The following is a 17,999-nucleotide window of genomic DNA, read 5'->3' on the forward strand; positions in this document are numbered from 1 at the left end:
TTGATGCTGTAGTTTTAGCTTTTAATAGTACTTTTAGAACTTGGTCTTGTGTAATAGCTGGAGGCAAGCTAGTTTCGGGTACATCATGAGGGACAGATAGAGGGGGAGAGACGGACAAAGTTGTAGCTAAATTTATTGACCAGTAGGTTTGCTATCTCTTAAGTCTCACTCTAGGTGACATTGTTCATAACCAGCTCAGCACACTGTTGCATTGTGCTTTTGAGATTGCAAATCTAAAAATGCCTTGTGATTGTCTTTGGCTTGGGTAGCCCATTTTTAATTGATATTTAAAGTAAATAATACTGAATTATATCAATTCATCAAAATGACATTTTAAGCATCCTGTAAGCCTCCTAGTTGAGGTTTTTAGTAAGTGTTCCACATTTTGTCCATTTGTTCCACATTATAAAAGGTAGTGTTCCACATTTTGAAGATGGAAGTTTGACAGCTCTGAGTTTCTCTCCTGGACAAAACTGTAGTCAGACATACAGTTTGTGTACACATTAGGAGGACATATTTTTCAGAGCATGGCTTACTGAGGCTGTATACTAACAACTGCTAAACTAACCGGGACACATGAGATACCACTGAATGCTATTGCTTCATTAGTGAAAGATTTAGGCGTCGACTGTTGAGCAGCCTAAAAATGTTAGTAATGATTTGCTTGCCTTTTTTCATACTTTGAAAGAGTGTTTTACATTTAAAGTATTTTGAGTGCTTTTACTTGGAATGTAACAATAATAAGCAACATTGAGTGATGATATTTAAGCTGGCTAACAACTCAGTAACTCTAAGGCAGTAAAGAAAGTGTTGAATCATTTGTTTTTTTATACAATAAAAAAGTCACACAAAAAAGCCTGCATAATGCAATCTCTGATACTGAGCAAATCATCAAAATAAAAATGAAAGATAACTGCCAGTAACATGGTCTGTGTTTTTTAGCACCTGTATGCATTTGGTGCATTTGCATGACTAATCATTCATTACCACAGAGCTCAGCAATACTTGGCGTCCTCTCCTGTGTTTCAGAAGAGATTTTCTTGCTTCTAGTGCTATCCAAACAGAGCTAAGTACTTTTTTCAAAAAACTGCACTTATTTTGGATTTAGTAGTGAACTGCTGTTGATTAATTTAATTATTTACTGCTTCTTCTGTATTTAAAACATGTTGGCAATGTTGTAGACTTGCAGTGCCTTATTTCACCTTGCTGTTGGTTTACCTTGCCTTAAATCACTTTATTAACAGTAACTAGCTGTTTAAATTACGGGGATAACATTGCATTTTTGTGTGCTTTTTTACATCAGCAGGACTGAGTTGGAAACAAACAAGAAGGGCTCTGAATGTAGTCAGTTATTGACCAGAGGGCTTATTAGTCATTATTCTGTGTTTCTAATGCCTGTATAAACTTGGGATGCCTGCAGTGTCCTGTATAGTAGTAGACACCTAGAAGGTAAAATGTTCTTAAATATTCTAAATGTCACTTAAATTTAGTATTATATTGCCTACCTAGTCCCTAGTCCCAAAAGCACCCTTAATTGCCCAGTTTTAACCCCTCATGCACCAACACCCTTGTTGCTCACCTAATAAAGGATCTGACAGCATGGATATGCATCTTCCTAATTTCTCTGGAGCCAGTTTGGTGGACACTGGTATCTTGAGGAAATGTAGCAATTGTCTTATGTTCACTGACAACTACATAATCCTTAACGAAACAAATTAATGTATGCGAGGGATATATATATATATATATATATATATATATATATATATATATATATATATATATATATATATATATATACACACACACACACACACTGTTCCTGGAGGCAAAGCTCTCATGTACAAGCACAGAGAATAAAAATCAGGTTGTAAGAAACACACACGTTACACCCACCATATATAGTATGCCCTTACACATAGGCCACCTTATGCTGAGGCACTTAAATGTAATCTTCTCAAACACCACTCCACCTGCAAAAATTATCCTCAGCAAACTAAAAAGCACTCAACAAAACAACACTTAACACTACATATATAGCAACACTCAGTGGAACCTCAAATAAAAAGTCCATAAGGCAAGCCATAACACTACCCAAGACTCTAGTAATAGGAGACTGCATTATGCAACATACTGATGTTCCACTCACCAGGCTGAACAAAGAGAAAAATTGGTCAGTTGCTTATAAGGAGCTAGGATCTGCTATGTCACACACACACACTCAAGTCATTGCACCACAAGTACTAGTATAACTCAAGTCGTAGTCCATACATGTGTAAATGACTTGAGATGTACCACCATAGCCTATATAAAGAGAAACATTAGGGAGCTCTCAGACAATGCATCACAGACTGGTACGTGCCTAGCACTGAGCAGCATCCTACCTTCACCAAGAGTGATGCTACAATATGAACAAAAGATGACTGACTTTAATAACTGGCTTAATTGCTGGTGTCATTCTAAGGGGATATATTTGTCAGCATGGGAGGATATGGTTTAACAAATCACGGTTGCTTCACCAAGGATGGTCTGCACCCATCCCATCTATTCTTTTAAATATTGGCTAAAAAATTATTCTCTCTCATACAGCCTTTTTTAGGCACTGCCAAATTGGCAAATCGTCTATCATAGCAAAATCAATCCATGGAAATCTAAGGGTGTTACTGCTCAGTGCCAGGAGTTTAAACAAGGGACTCCACTCTCTCCAAGCTCTCCTCACCTGGAGAATGCAAACATCTTTGCAGTTATTGAGAAATGGTTTAAAGCTGCAAAATGTACCCTGGCAGTGCAAGGCTTCAGTGCCTTACACACATTTAAACCAGCAACTGCACAGATTCATAAGCTCATAGGTTGGTACTAAGCTATAAGCCCTAGGGCCTATATAAGCCTAGCCATAGCAATTCCCTGGCTATTTCTTCCCACACTATTTACTTCCCTGGACCCCTGTCTAGCAGGGTGCTGACATGATCCCTGGGGTAAATTTCCTTTCTCCCATCCAATCGTCAAGGTTCCTTTTGATGAGGGCCAAAGAGGCACTCTATTCCAGAGTCTGGGGAGTCTCTGGGTCAGGAACCTATCCCTCCAGCATGTTTTGTTTATTGTGATGACAAGGTTTAGATCCCTGGAGCATGTGGCTCTGAGGGATTGGGATTTCTTTAAGTGTAGCATGTCCAACAGCTCTGGGTTTGACATGGCCTTGTATGTTAAGCAGAGATCACCTCTGAGTAGACGATATGCGACAGAGAATAGCTGGAGTTTTTTGAGGCGGTCAGCGTAGGGCATCTGCTTTAGGCCTGTGATTCTTTTAGTGAGGTATTTTTGCGGCCTTTCCAGTTGTTGCAAATGTCTTGAGAGGTACATACCAAACGGGGCATTGTATTCTATAATGGGTCTAATGAGGGATGAGTACAGTGGGACAATGACCTCCTTTTTTCTGGATGAAAAGCCCTTAGTGATGAGGTGTGCCACAAAGAAGGATTTCCTGACTGTTGTGGTGATGTAGTTATCGAAGGTGAGACCACTGTCCACCTGTGTCCCTAAGTCTCTTATCACACTTTCAGTGTTTAGTGTACTGCCACCTATATGGTAATTCACAGGTACATGTTTTTTCCCAAAGGGGATAACTATACATTTCTTGGCATTGAGCTTGAGCCCATGGCTATGGCACCAAGCATCTGTTTCTGTAAGGCCCTTTTGTAGAGTATCCACATAATTTGGGGATTCAATAATGGCTCCCAGTTTGCAGTCATCTGCAAACTTTGTTAGCCAGAGCCCCTTAGTGTTGGCCTGTACTTCTGAGAAGTAGATGCCAAACAAGAGCGGTCCCAGGACTGAACCCTGAGGTACTCCACTTGTCACTTGTCTGGAGCTGGATTTGTAGTCAGCTACTTCTACAGTGTGGGTTCTGTCAGTAAGCCAGTTAGCAACCCATTGGGTGATGTAGGGATTAATGCCCAGCTTAGTAAGTTTATCTATGATTCCAGAGTGGGGGATGGTGTAAAAGGCCTTGGCAAGGTCTAGATAGGCTGTGTGGACCACCTTACCCTTGTCCATGGCTCTGGAGACTGATTCAAAGAAGTCAATCAGGTTCAGGAGACAATATCGGCCCTTCATGAACCCAAATTGGGTGGGGTCCAGCGTTTGAAGGTTGCCAATGTCTTTCTTTATAAGTTCCATGATAATACGCTCCATGGTCTTGCAGATAAGGCTCGTCAGACTGATGGGATGGTAGATTCCGGGATCCAAGGTGTATCCCCCCTTGTGGAGTGGGATAACTGTAGCTCTGCGCTACTCAGTGGGCACGAAACCTGAGGTGAGGCTATGATTAAACATGACACTTAGGTGAGGTGCCAGTTCATATTGTAGTTCATGTAGTACACAGCCCAGGATGTCATCTGGTCCCATGGGTGCTGTATTCTTAGCTTTGGAGAGTGCATTTTTTACCTGTGTGGCCGTTATTACCGGAATTTGGCAATCTTCCGGTATTGAGATGGGCCATTTAGGGGGTGAGAGAGGGGTGATGTTGGCACTGAATTGATCTGTCAGGATATTGGCAATATCCTTGGGATCAGTATATTTAATGCCATTCTGTTGTAGCTCAGAGCAGATCTGAGCATTGCCATTTAGATTCTTGACATAGTTATAGAATGCCTTGTGGTTGTCTTTGGAATCTTTGGCAATTCTATTTTCATAACTAACTTTGGAGGATTTTATGAGGGATCTCAGTTTCTTACTGAGGCTGGTAAGGGAGTTTTTTGCATCCTGGGATTTTCCTCTTTTCTGCAACAGTTTCTTCCTTTTGTTGTAAAGTTTGTTTATGGCAGGGGACCACCAGATTGGCATCCTTTTTTTGGATGAGAGTATCTTGGTTCTGTTTGGGATGGCATGATTCATGCATGAGTGGATGTGCTCGTACAGTGCCTTAGTGTAGGATTCAGCAGTTGAACTTTCAGTTCCCGTCTGCATGGGTGTCATGATGTTTGTCACTTCTGACTTGAGTAGCATGAAGTTGGCTTTGGAGAAGTTTTTTTATGGAGGTTTCCTTACTGGGGGTGGGTGGGGGTGGGATGTGGATGTTAAGGGTGATTAGCTTATGGTCAGACCTAACAACGGGGTGACCATAGGTGTGGAGCATCGATTTCCCATGTTGGTAATGACCAGGTCTAGGATACTGGAGCCCCTGGTGGGTCTCTGGATTAGTTGATCCAGGGAGTTGGAATTTATGAATTCCAAGAACTGTTGGGCAAAGGTGTTGGTACACGAGTAGTTTTCCCAGTTAATGGCAGGGTAGTTAAAAATCACCCAGTATTAGGGTGTTTGGTTCTGTCTTAATATTTTCCAGTATGTTTAGAAAGGTGTAGTGAGAATCTTGGGGTATGGTGGGGGATCTGTAGCAAGCTACAATTTGGATTGCAGTCTTACCTAGTGTTAGTTGCACCTGGAGAATTTCAGATGCATTGTGTTGGGCAACTAGCCTGGTGGTGTGAATATCCTTGGTGAATATTGACACTCCTCCACCTTTATGGGGACTAAAGGGGGAGGTGGATGATGTGCCAGAGTTTCTCCACGTACAGATTACTAAAGACAATGTCCCATACCATATCCTAGCTAGCCGTAGGTCACCCTCTTTGTCCTAGGAAACTCATACATAGATCTACTGGAATACCTCTCAACCATACCAAATTCCTCAGAATTTGTCAGTTTTGAGGGCAAAATAATAGGGTGCCACAAATTCCCGAGTGACCCCTAAATTTCTTGATTTCTTTTTTTTATTTTATTTACAATTTTAAAGTAAGGCTGACATCATCACGTCATTGCCAGCATATCCCACAACATCATCAATGTGCAGGGGCATGTGTGATGTCATTAACTTCGTGAGGCAGTGCCCAACTGCCTGGCAGACTCTTGGAAACTCGGGAGATTTAGAAGCAAGCTTCACTAAATCATTTCTTTCTTGATCAGCAAGAAGAAGAAGGCCTGCTGATGAAAATAATTCATAAAACCTGTACTAGCATTGTGTTTGTATTTATAAACCCGGTAAATGTGTAAAAATACTCTTATTGTATAGACGTAAATCAAAATACATGACAAATGAACTAATGTTGACTCGTTCAGCAGTAAAACCATACTTACCAAGTATTCCTTTTTAGATTTTTAATGTTTACTATTTTCAGCTTCATGAATGCAGGCTTATAGCAGTAGGAAAACTGGCCAAATATAAAACACCCTTCATTGTGTTTTAAGTTACATACGCCGGCCATAAAAAATAGATTTTGGAAGCGTGCTTACCATTCGGCTTCTTAAAAGAACAGCGTTGTACATATTAAGTGTATCCCAAAATAAATGCACATTAGGTAAAAACACTACAATTGCATCATGGGAGCAGAATAATATCAAGTTTTCTGAATGTAATGGATGACAATCCACGCCGTTGAGAGCATTTCTCTTTGACTTCATTTAGGGTGAGATTTCTTGCTTGTACTTGAAGTTCTGGCAATGTGAGTATAGAAATGTAGTCACCATTGCTGTTTTCTTCTTTTGTGTATATTGGGTCTGTTTTTTTTTTTTCAAATGGGTGTGGGAGTCTGTGTATGGGAGGTAGAGACTATAAGATGTTGTGCCCTTTGTCTTAGATATTAATCCAGCATAAATCTGTGTGTAGGTTTAAAATGTAAAATGGAAAGGAGCATTTTTTAATAAACTGATAACTGCAATATCGTACTTAAAAGAAGAAAGTAAAGTGCTTAGAAGTACTTTACTGTTGGACATTGGTAATATTTTTTTGTAGAAAAGCTTCTGCATTATAATTAGCAAATAATGATGTGGATTAACGCAAGCTTTTTTCCCCATTCACAAGCACATTTTTTTCATGGCAGCATGGAGCATTTGATTAAGTGATGTACTCAGTTACATATTATGCACATGAAAGCTGAAGGGCTCACAACAGAGCTCCAGGCCCAGGCATACGATCCTCGAGTTGTGCTGTAAGAAACTGGAACTGTGCTGATGGATAAGCCAAAATAAGAGTTTACATATTTGAATACATACATTTATCTGCCCATCTGATATTGGCCTGGGTCTCATAAAGCCCTGAGCATCTAAACTTTCTAATGTCTGCAGCACAGATCTATACACAAGAAGACAAGATTCGATGTAAGATATAGTCTCTGTTTTGTGGTTATATCCTAGGGTCTGTAGAAGGATGTACAAAATCTCTAGTCCACCTCCCCACCCCCTGGAGATGCAGCAAGGATGATACATGTGAAAAAAAAGCTATGCAAAACCTGGTATTTCTTCCCTTTAAAGATGCAGCAAAGCTTAAATAACTGAAGAACTATACAAGATGTGTATTTGGTTTACTTTACAACTGCAACAAAATGTAGACTGTAAAGCAATTGCCTAGAAAATGTAAAATTTTATGTATGAAGGACAGACCTCTGAACTGTACCTATTTTGGAGGAATATACCTATTTTCAACTCTGATTTACCCCTTCACACAATTTCTTGAATGCCCCTAACATATGACTTTTTTTGAAGCTGTCTAGTACACAGAAAACTACATTGCCTGATAGGGTTGCCAGATTTCTTTGTGGCTCACCCATAACTCCATCCATCCCCCCCTCCCACACATGTCCCACCCCCTTTGTGACATCACGGTGACATCAGATGATGGGAACACCCACTTTCTGTTCTGGATGCCTGCTTTCAGCTGATTTACTATGCTTTCAACAATATAACAAACACTGACAGTCTGTTTAGAGACTTGAATAAATGATTTGTGGATAGTCCAGAAAAACGGATAGGTGGCAACAGGGATGATTGTATTTCTTCACCATTAAATAAGTAAGCAGCTGTTTTATTTACTTCTGCAATGATTACAGATTTTAAAATAAAATGCACAAACACCGATAGCCATTTTCTAAACAAAACAGTCCCACAATGAAAATAGACTTAGCACAAGCACTAAACTTCTCTGCCATTGAAGCTCACATTCATTAAAACTGTATTATAACGCTGATTCAAATAAATGGAGAATCCCCACAGATGTTAAAGACTGTCCAGTGGTATACTTCGAAAAATACAAATAACAACTAACATGTTAAAGATGCAAGATACTACCTAAACCATTATCAACACATTTTTTTCAGATTTAAAAAATAAAATAAAAATAAAAAAAATAAAGCATTAAAGCAAAAAGCATAGTTTTCTCATATCATCTATAAAAAAAAAAAAAATATTTTTTCAGAGAAATGGTGTCGGGGGGGTAAAATATCTTTGCCTTCAAACAGAATACTCTCACCTATCTAAATACAACAACTAAAGTTTCTTTGTCACAGACCAGACACACCCACCTCTATCACAGGAATGGTGCTTCACTACTTAACCATCTGGCATGTTATCTCTCAAAAACATCGCAAAGAAACTGCTGGAATGTTATAGCATAGCAAACAAGTATAAACACTTATCCTCCGACAGCTGATAAGAAATGTTTGACTTACCCAAATGGCATAATTTAATAAACAATAAAAAAAAAAAAATATTATATTGTGCAGTTCTGTTGAGCAAGAAAACAATGCTGGAAACAAAGAAAAAAAAAATATACTACATGTCAAGCACATCTTAAACATAAATGCACAGTTTTACACATGGCTTAGCTGCTGAACTGCTTTTGTGCTGCCATCAAATGTTGCCTTACATTCTCTTCTCTCTTCTTTCTCTCCTCATTTTTATATCAATTTTTTACATTTTAAGCAGAGCAAATGCACACATTTAAAGCACATATGCATATCACAGTCATGTAAGAAGGCTGTTATGTCATAAGGAGTCATCTGTGACAAACTGAAAAGTATATAATCCGATACAGCAGGGTAAATCACATGCTGGAGCAGGCTGCAACCAAGCTTACCAAGAACTGAAAAGAAAACACAGAGGTGTTTGACGAAAAAAAAAAAAAAAAGCAGAGGCCACCCATCATACAGTGTGGCTGTTGTTTTTAAAAAAAGAAATAATGATAAAATGTATGTACTGTGTATTAGCTGCTGTGCCTGTACACACACACACACACACACACACACACACACACACACCTTCACCGCTCGAGGAAGAGATGAAAGCGTCATGTAAGCAATTTTTCTTCTTTCTGCATCATCAGTGTCGATGACACAAGGCGCAAAAAGGGTGTTTAGAAAAGAAACAAAAAAATTTTTTTAATTAAATGAAAAAGATTTTATTTTTGTAGACAAGAAAAGAGACAAGTCCCTTATTTGTGGACAGTCGAGTCAGGTAATGGCTCTAATTATAGCCACAAGGATTAAAGGCAAGGGAGGAGAGAGTGTGAGTAAAGATGGCATGGGAGAAATGAAAACGGATGGTCATGAAAAGGTTTTTAAATAAAATTTGTAACCGGACAATTAGTCTGAAAACCGGACAGTCCGGTCAAAAACCGGACACCTGGCAACCCTATTGCCTGACCAACATACTAATGGTTCCGATAATTAAAAGACACACTTCCTACATGTGTTCATGAGCAATATCACATGTTCTTACCAGCAGGAAGAGTTATGTGATGTTTGTTATTCAGATTTTATTCTAATCAGATTTACAGATTTTTGGCTGGTTGTGCTGCTTTTCAAGGGCCTTTGCTCCTATTTTCAATTTCCGCAGGTTGAGAGGTAAGAAATCTGCAAGTTCAGAGGGATGGTAGTCATGAATGAATCTGCCCCCTGAATGGTTCTTGTCTGGTTGTGGTAGTAGGGTAGAGGTTCAGTATTGCAGGCTGTTAGGTGAATGTAAATTACTGAAGCAATGTGAAACTGCGGTTATAACACATTCAAGGTATTACATGTACAGTACGCTCCCTCTTATCCGGCCTCTCTTAAACTAGCCTCCTGTTTAACCAGCCATCAAATTTCTGCTGTAGCCCTAGCAAAAGATAACAGAGAAGAACAACACTTATGCATCCTATGGGGTAAATAATGACAGACATTTGAGTTTTAGACTTCATATTCATTAGAAAAATGCATACTAACAAAAATCCTGTTATTCTATCTGATTTATAACCTATAAATGCAATTTTATATGCTTTTTCTGATTAACTAGCCATTCGTTTATCCAGCCTAAAGTCCGGTCTCAGTGAGACTGGATAACAAGGAGTCTGCTGTATTGATAGAATTGTGTATGTAAATGCAGATGGTATACTTTCATAGGTTCATAGGTGTGTATTAGGCTAATGGCCCTGGAGCCTTTACAAGCCTAGCCCATAGGATTACCCTAACATCGTGCCACCAAACCTTAGTTCCTAGTGCCTCTGTCGAGTAGAGCCATTGGAGTGATCCCTGGGGTGAATTTTCTATTTCCCATCCACTCATTAAGATCTCTTTGGGCCAGTGAGGTGCTCTGCTTGACATGTATGGGAAGTCTATTCCATAGCATGGGCAGTCTCTGGGTTATGAACCTGTCTCTTCAGCATGTTCTGTTGATTATGGTAATAAGGTTGAGGTCACTGGAGCGTGTGGTGCGGCGGAATTGGGATTTCTTTAGATGTAGCATTTCTAACAGAGCTGGGTCAGACATGGCTTTGCAAGTCAAACAAAGATCTCCTCTAAGTAGGCGATATGAGACAGAGAATAGTTGGAGTTTTTTTAGTCTGTCCATATAAGACAAGTGTTTAAGGCCTAGGATCCTCTTTGTGAGGCACTTTTGCGGCCTCTCCAGCAGGTGTCTAGTGAGGTGCATGCCAAATGGGGCATTGTACTCGATGATTGGCCTAATGAGGGAAAAGTATAGGGCGACAATGACCTCTTTCTTCCTGGATACAAAACCCTTACTAATAAGATGTGCCACATAGAAGGACTTTCTGACCACAGTGGCAACACGGTGGTCAAAAGAGAGGTTGCTGTCAACTTGTGTTCCTAGATCTCTTATAACACCTTCTGTGTTCAGTGGACTGCCATCTATGTGGTAATTCAAGGGAACTGGGTTTTTCCCAAGGGGGATGACGACACATTTTTTGGCATTGAGCTTAAGGCCATGGTTCTGACACCTGTTGTTGGTCTCATTGAGGGCTTTCTGTAGGATGTCAACATCACTTGGGGAGTTAATAATAGCTCCCAACTTGCAATCGTCTGTGAACTTTGTCAGCCAGAGTCCCTTTGTGTTGGCCTGGACTTCAGAGAAGTAGATACCAAATAGGAGAGGACCCAGGACCGAACCTTGTGAGACTCTACTCATGACTGGTCGGCAGTCTGACTTGGAGTCAGCTACTTTCACACTGTGGGTTCTATGTGTGAGCCAGTTTGCAACCCATCTAGTGATATAGGGGTTGATGCCTAGCTTAGTGAGTTTTTCTATGATTCCTGAATGGGGAATGGTATCAAAGGCCTTGGCCAGATCAAGGTAGGCTGTATGAACCACCTTGCCTTCATCCACAGCTCTGGTGACTAACTCAAAGAAGTCGACCAAATTGAGCAGGCATGATCTACCCTTCACAAAACCAAACTGTGTAGGATCCAGAGTTTGAAGATTCCCTATATCCTTGTTTATTAGGTCCATGATGATGCGTTCCATAGCTTTGCATATCAGGCTCATCAGGCTAATTGGGTGATAATTCCCGGGGTCTGTAGTTGCTCCTCCTTTGTGGAGAGGGATGACTGTAGCAGTGCGCCATTCGGTAGGGACAAAGCCCGAAGTGAGGCTGTAATTAAACAGGGCACACAGGTGAGGTAGCAGTTCACTCTGTAGTTCATGTAGAACACAGACAGGGATATTGTCAGGTCCCATAGAAGCTGCATTCTTGGTCTTGGACAGTGTTGTTTTAACCTGTGCAGCATTAATACTGGGTGCCTGGCAATCTACTGATATTGTGATTGGTCCTTTGGGGGGAGAGAGAGGTAAAGTTAGCACTGAATCTGTTGGCCAGTATATTGGCAATATCTGTTGGTTTGGTATAGGAGGTACCACTGTGCAGTAGCTCACAGCAAATCTGGGTATTACCATGGAGATTCTTTACATAACTATAGAAGGTCTTGGGGTCATCTTTACTATCTGCTGCAATTCTGTTTTCATAGCTAGCTTTAGAGGATTTGATGAGGGATCTCAATCTTTTGTTGAGGCTGATAAGGGAGTTTTTCCAGTCTTGGGACTTCGCCTTATTCGGCATCAGTTTCCTCCTTCTGTTGTAGAGTTTGTTTATGGCAAGGGACCATCAGATTGGCTTACTTTTTTTTTTGAGGAGAGTGTCTTGGTTCTATTGGGTATGGCGAGATCCATGCATTTGTGTACGTGTTCATACAGTACATTGGGGTATGATTAGGCAGTCATGCAACTATTCTCCGTTTGCATGGGTGCCATGAAGTTAGCCACCTCTGTTTTTAGGAGCTCAAAGTTAGCTTTGGAGAAGTTTTTCATGGTGGTTATCTTTGTGGGGGGGTGGGAGAGATGTGGATTCCCAGGTGATTAGTTTGTGGTCGGATTAATCAGGAAGGAGTTGACTACTGGTGTAGAGCAAAGGTCACCCATGTTAGTAATGACCAGGTCAAGGATGTTGCTATATCTAGTGGGGGTAAGAACGAGCTAGTCCAGAGCATTGGAATTAATGAATTCCAGAAAGCATTGGGCAAGTGTACTGGTACATGAGTAGTTGTCCCAGTTAATGTAGGGGTAGTTGAAGTTGCTCAGTATGAGAGTGCTAGCTTGGACCCTAATATTTAGCAGGGTGCTTAGGCACGTGGAGTGTGAGTCTTGGAACATGGTTGGGGACCTATTGCAGGCTATGACCTGAATTGCTGTCTTACCCAATGTTAGCTGCACCTGAAGTATCTCAGATGCGTTATGTTGGGCTACCAGTCTGGAGGTGTGCGCATCCTTTATGAATATAGAAACACGACTGCCTTTGGAGCTTCGGTCCAAGTTCTGGGGCCGAAAGGTGTGGAATGAGTTATAGCCTGGTAGTGCAGGGGTGCTTTCTGCTGCCTTGAACCAGGTCTCTGTTACAGCACAAATTTTGATGTTCTCCATTTTAAGGAGTACTTCGATTGAGTGCATTTTGAGATTTAGACTTCTAGCATTGAGCAGCATGACTCTCAGATTGCATTTGTTTGTTGCTGTTACGGTGGTAATTTGGTCTTTGGAACACTGCCTAAAAAGGCACTATAGGGTTGGCTAGTGCCTTGGCCAGTATCCAGAAGCCCAGGGGTGACAGATGCAGGCCATCTCTGGCAAAGCATCGAGGTCTGTCAATCATGTCATCCCAGGGAGACAGATAATGGATCCCCTTAGAATTACACCAGAAACTTAGCCAATTGTTGAAATCAATAATTTTCTGCTTGTACTGTGGTATCATTCTGGGTGATGGTAGGATGCTGCTCAGGGCTAGGGTCATACCCACCTGGGCTACATAATCCAAGAAGTCCTCCATGTCTCTTTTCATGTAGTCCAGGGAGGTACATCTCAGGTCATTCACACCCAGATGTACAATGACAGAGTCATATTTGTACCTGTTGTTGAGGGACCTGATTGTGTGTGTTATTTGGCAGATCCTAGCATTTAACAGGCAGCTGACTGTTACTTTCTCCTTATTAAGCCTAGCGAGTGGGACATCAGTGTGCCTCACTATCAAGTCACCTATGACTAGTGTGTTGGGCAGGCTGTTTTGCCTTAGGGGTTTGGTTGAGTGGCACACTGTTTATGAGAGTTGTGTGTCTCATGATTAATGTTGTGTTGTGGTGGTCGGGTGCTTTTCTGCCTTGGAGGTCTTTGCTGTCTGGGTAGATTTTTATTGAGAGCCTCCATGAAGGTGGGTGTGTGGCTCTGTTTTTATGTGAAGGCAGTGCTGGTGTGTCTTCTGGAGGGCTATGTGTTCCATGTGGTGTGGTGCAAGTGTTGACCTTCTCCTCTTGACCAGCTATTCCGGTCTTGGCTGGAGAGTGTGTGGCTTCAAATTTGGATATACAAGTGCATCTCTCACAAGTCTGAGTGTTGGGAGGTAAGAGGAGAGTGTTGGCAGTGTACATGAGGCAGTTGCTACATTGCCTCAGGATGCCCAAGTTCACCAGGTTAATAGGAGAAAGCACAGGGAACTGACCTTTAGACATGCCTGGAGGGGTGGGCATTAATAAATACTGAGGGTGTTTCCTTGTAGAACATTTAGTGCTGGTAGCACTTTTGTGTGCTACAATAATTACTACAAGAAGTCTGGTAAAGGGCTAAACTAATAAGCTAGTAAAAAGAGCAGACTTTGGCATCGTTCAGAAGCTTACAAACAGTCCTGGATAAAGCAAATCTGTATCCGGAGTAGATTAGTTACAAGAAAGATGGGAAACAAGCTCAGATGTGGACTTTTAAACCAGATAGTTGAAAGAGATGGAAAAAACTGCCTAAACGGCCAACAAGCTACAATTTCTGGGCCAGAAACCACTCCTCTTGTGGTAGATAGGCTACCTAATGCTTACCACTCCCACTGATAAACTAGAAGGCTTCCCTCCAACACAAAAAGGCTTGGGTTGCTCAGAAGCTTACAAACAGTCCTGGATACAGCAAATCTCTACCTGGACTAGACTAGTTACAGGAAAGGTGGGAAACAAGTGCAAACTCGGGCTTTTAAACCAGAAAGTTGAAAAAGATAGAAAAACTGCCTAAACGGCCAATAAACTACAATTTCTGGGCCAGAACCACTCTTCATGTGGTAGACAGGCTACCTAGTGCTTACCACTCCCACTGATAAGCTAGAAGGCTTCCCTCCAACACAGAAAGGCTTGGGGGACTCAGAAGTTTACCAACAGTTTTGGATACAGCAAATATCTATCTGGAATACACTAGTTACAGGATAGACAGGGAACAAGCTTAGATTTTTCTTTTTTTTTTTTTTTTTTTTAGAAAGCAGCTAAAACAGCACTAAAAACAATTCAAGTGCAGTGCAAGCTAGCACACTTGAGCGTGTAGCACTATTAAGGCAAATACAGTTTAAATAAATGCAATTTATTCGAAATGTATTCTGAACTAAATTTAATTGTTGCTTCATTCAACTCTGAATAGTTAAAAAGTGCCAAAAAGTAAACTTATCAGCTGAGAAGCACACTCAGTCAGAACAGAAGGGGATTTTTTTTTTGTTAGTTAAGTGCAAAGGTAGGAAGGAGGAGCAGAAGATAATTCAAGGTTAAGAACCTAAGTGGGTTGGCCTTCTCAAATGTTCTCTCGTTATTAGGTAGAATGAACACTAGACTGGGAGGAGTGTCCCAGACTCCCAGATCAAATTTACAGTAGGGGTGGGCAACTGCAAAGCCATCAACTATAACAAGCACCACAAGAATAGTGTGGGTGAGGGAGAAAACCAGTTTTAGAAGAGATCAGAACTAAATAATGCCAGCAAATATATAAAATAATTCAGTCAGCAAATATATAAAATAATTCAGTCAGGCAAATGTTAATACAATGCAGAACTCTGAAAAGTTAGAGTGCCAAGAATTATACTTATCAGCGATATATTTCCAGATTGTTTGAGAGCACTCTTCAGTCAGAACACAAGGAGTTTCTAACAGTGTATGCAGGAATTTACAAACAGGGGCTATTTTAAATCAGCAAGACTTGAAGCAATCAAATAACAAAAAAGCTGTTAGACCAGTTTTAGAAATTTTAATACCATCAAAGGAATAGGAGGGAACCAGTTTCAGAAGAGATCAGAAACAAAAAAACAATGCCAGAAAACATATAAAATAATTCAGTCAGCAAATATATAAAATAATTCAGTCAGGCAAATATTGACAATGCAGAACTCTAAAAATTTAATGTGCCAAGAATTATACTTATCAGCGATATATTTCCAGATTGTTTGAGAGCACTCTTCAGTCAGAACACAAGGAGTTTCTAACAGTCTATTCAGGAATTTACAAAAAGGGGCTATTTTAAACCAACAAGCCTTGAAGCAATCAGATAACAAAAAAGTGTTAGACCAGTTTTATAAACTTTACCACCACCATAGGAATGGGGGGAACCAGTTTCAGAAGAGATCAGAAACAAAAATCAATGCCAGCAAATATATAAATAATTCGGTCAGGTAAATATTAAGACAGTGCAGAACTCTGAAAAGTTAAAGTGCCAAGAATTATACCTATCAGCGATATTTTTCCAGATTGTTTGAGAGCACTCTTCAGTCAGAACACAAGGAGTTTCTAACAGTGTATGCAGGAATTTACAAACAGGGGCTATTTTAAATCAGCAAGCCTTGAAGCAATCAGATAACAAAAGGGTACTTTTCCGTTAACGGGGCAACAGCTTGCTTGGCCTTGTTAACGGTTTTGTTGTAATGAAAGTTCTCCTTCATTTAACCTCCTGATTCTTTTTTTGAGATTTGTCCCTGACTGGTTGCCAGCCATGCTACAGGGTGTAGCCAGTGGAAGGGGGTGCCTTACAGATGTGAGCAGGACTTAAAGTACCACATACTATGAGCCTAAAGGCTTCTGAGGTCTAAATCTGGCCTGGAAGACAGTTGACTGGAATGGTTTTGTGTCCAGAGCAAGTACAGATTGTAGTTTCCAGACTGTCTGAAGAAAAATAAAGAGCAGAACTCTCAAATTTCACTTTCACAAAAAGTGCATGATACCCACCTTTCAAAATTAGGAACAAACATGCATAAGAGAACAACTGCTCGCAAGTTTAACCAAGAAGCTTGCAGTTTTGTTAAAAAGATGTATCCCAATTCCCGTGCTTACAGTACGTTTCGTTGATGAAATGATGTGGTTTACACCAGCATTTGAAGTGTTATAAATCTTTTCTGAATGGAAAAAAGAGAATTGTTATTGAGCAAAGTGTAAAACTATTCCTCAGAATAAGGTATGGGTAAGAGGTACATCCGTACTCGTATTTTGGCAAGTAATAATCATTGATCAGTTTGTGGCAAATTAGGATGCAAAACATTGTTTAAAAAATGTCAACAGTGGAAGTTTTATACACTTTTTCTATCTGGAAAAGAGAACTGTCAGTGAGCAAAGTGTGAAACTATTTCTCAGAATAAGGTATGGGTAAGAAGTACATCCATAATCGAGGGCAAGAAAGCTGTTGCCCCGTTAACGGAAAAGTACTCAAAAAAGCTGTTAGACCAGTTTTATAAACTTTAACACCACCACAGGAATAGGGGGAGCCAGTTTCAGAAGAGATCAGAAACAAAAAACAATGCCAGCAAATATACAAAATAATTCAGTCAGCAAATATATAAAATAATTTGGTACGTTTCCGTTAAACCCCTACCACTTCCCGCTGCTGTGTTTTGGTGGTATTGATTCACAAAAGCTGCTTGCAGCATTTTCCCCAGCCTTTTTCAAGTAAAACTCCTCCTGATAATTCAGAACAGTGCACTGAAATACTGTCTTTGCATGAGGGTTAAAGTATTACGACAGAGACATAGCTGTACACAGGGTCACATCTGTCCGGACATTTTTATTCACAGTGTCAAGCGCAGTATTTCCCACTTAGTTATTTCTGTTCAAGCTAAATAAATACACGTCCCGGACAGCCCATCCTTACAACTAAATAAAACGCTGATACCCAAACAATGAGAAACGTAACTTCCCTGCTGTCAGGCACCAGGCAATTCAATAACTTGAGAACAGAACTCTCCCCATCCTCAATATATATATACTGAGTAAGAAACGAACAAAAGCTATACTACAGGCCTTACACACTTTTAGTGACTAATCCACCAAGCAGAACCGATAGCTCTAGACCCACAATGAGTGGTTTCACCATATCAGTATTCACATGAATTTTACCATGCCCCATGAAGGCAGTGCACACAGAAGGCTAGGAGTGGACCAACAAGGTATTTTACCAGAAAGCACAACAGTGTACATAACCTGTGTCATAACAGCTTCAGTCCATGAAGATACAGAGAAAAGACAGTCACCATGAATGTAAACACTGCTTTCAGCAATATACACCTACTGCTAATTCAACAAGGCTCGAAAAACAACCAGAAAGAAAACCCAACTTACCGGCATCATATCGGGCAG

Source organism: Protopterus annectens, chromosome 6.part0, assembly GCF_019279795.1.
Source record: "Protopterus annectens isolate FY-2018-M chromosome 6.part0, PAN1.0, whole genome shotgun sequence".
Lineage (NCBI taxonomy): Eukaryota > Metazoa > Chordata > Ceratodontiformes > Protopteridae > Protopterus > Protopterus annectens.